General features: G+C 41.7%; 1 non-coding gene across 1 annotated transcript; it reads right to left on the reverse strand.

Moving 5' to 3' along the window:
* Positions 1 to 694: 694 nt before the first annotated feature.
* Positions 695 to 802, reverse strand: LOC130958604 (small nucleolar RNA R71). Its single transcript, XR_009077717.1, has one exon. It is a non-coding gene; the product is annotated as a small nucleolar RNA R71 (small nucleolar RNA).
* Between the last annotated feature and the right edge of the window lie 1,142 nt (positions 803 to 1,944).

Consider the following 1,944-nt stretch of genomic DNA (forward strand, 5'->3'; position numbering starts at 1 on the left):
CACTCCTCCTCAATGCACAATTCGAACTCTATCTCACTAAGTTCGAATTCTTCTACCTCTTCCTTCTATTTTTCTATCCCTCTGACACCTCAAGGAATCTCTATACGATGACATAGAGGATTCCATATTTTCTTGTTCTCTTCTCTTTCATATGAGTAGGAGCAAAGACAAAAGCATTCTTGTTGAGGCTGACCCTGAACCTGAAAGGACCTTAAAGCGAAAGCTAAGAGAAGCTAAGGCACAACTCTCTGTAGAGGACCTAACAGAAATCTTCAAAGAAGAAGGACCCATAGCAGCCGAAAACAAAAACAATGCCAACAATGCAAGGAAGGTGCTGGGTGACTTTACTGCACCTACTCCCAACTTCTATGGGAGAATCATCTATATCCCTGCCATTGCAGCAAACAACTTTGAGCTTAAGCCTCAATTAGTTTCTCTAATGCAACAGAATTGCAAGTTCCATGGACTTCCATTGGAAGATCCTCATCAGTTTTTAGCTGAGTTCTTGCAAATTTGTGACACTGTCAAGACTAATGGGGTTGACCCTGAGGTCTACAGACTTATGCTATTCCCTTTTGCTGTAAGAGACAGAGCTAGAATATGGTTGGACTCACAACCTAAAGAAAGCCTGAACTCTTGGGAAAAGCTAGTCAATGCCTTCTTGGCAAAGTTCTTTCCACCTAAAAAATTGAGTAAGCTTAGAGTGGAAGTCCAAACCTTCAGACAGAAGGAAGGAGAATCCCTCTATGAAGCTTGGGAAAGATACAAACAATTGATCAGAAAGTGCCCCTCTGATATGCTTTCTGAATGGAGCATCATAGGTATTTTCTATGATGGACTCTCTGAACTATCCAAGATGTCTTTGGATAGCTCTGCTGGAGGATCTCTTCATCTGAAGAAAACGCCTACAGAAGCTCAAGAACTAATTGAAATGGTTGCAAATAACCAATTCATGTACACTTCTGAAAGGAATCCTGTGAACAATGGGACAAATCAGAAGAAAGGAGTTCTTGAGATTGATACTCTGAATGCCATATTGGCTCAGAACAAAATATTGACTCAGCAAGTCAATTTGATTTCTCAAAGTCTGTCTGGAATGCAAAATGCACCAGGCAGTACTAAGGATGCTTCATCTGAAGAAGAAGCTTATGATCCTGAGAACCCTTCAATGGAAGAGGTGAATTACATGGGAGAACCCTATGGAAACACCTATAATTCTTCATGGAGAAATCATCCAAATCTCTCATGGAAGGATCAACAGAGACCTCAACAAGGTTTCAACAACAATAATGGTGGAAGAAACAGGTTTAGCAATAGCAAGCCTTTTCTATCATCTTCTCAGCAACTGACAGAGAATTCTAAGCAGAACCACTCTGACTTAGCAACCATGGTCTCTGATCTAATCAAAACCACTCAAAGTTTCATGACTGAAACAAAGTCCTCCATTAGAAACTTGGAGGCACAAGTGGGACAGCTGAGCAAGAAAATTACTGAACTCCCTCCTAGTACTCTTCCAAGCAATACAGAAGAAAATCCAAAAGGAGAGTGCAAGGCCATCAACATAGCCGAATTGGGAGAGGAGGAAGAGGCAGTGAACGCCACCGAGGAAGACCTCAATGGGCGTGCACTGACCTCCAATGAGTTCCCTAATGAGGAACCATGGGAATCTGAGGCTCACACTGAGACCATAGAGATTCCATTGGATTTACTTCTGCCATTCATGAGCTCTGATGAGTATTCTTCCTCTGAAGAGGATGAGTATGTCACTGAAGAGCAAGTTGCTAAATACCTTGGAGCAATCATGAAGCTAAATGACAAGTTATTTGGTAATGAGACTTGGGAGAACGAACCCCCTTTGCTCACTAAAGAACTGGATGACTTGTCTAGGCAGAAATTACCTTAAAAGAGACAAGATCCTGGGAAGTTTTCAATACCTTGCACCAT

Source organism: Arachis stenosperma, chromosome 10 (assembly GCF_014773155.1).
Source record: "Arachis stenosperma cultivar V10309 chromosome 10, arast.V10309.gnm1.PFL2, whole genome shotgun sequence".
In the NCBI taxonomy this organism is placed as follows: Eukaryota; Viridiplantae; Streptophyta; class Magnoliopsida; order Fabales; family Fabaceae; genus Arachis; species Arachis stenosperma.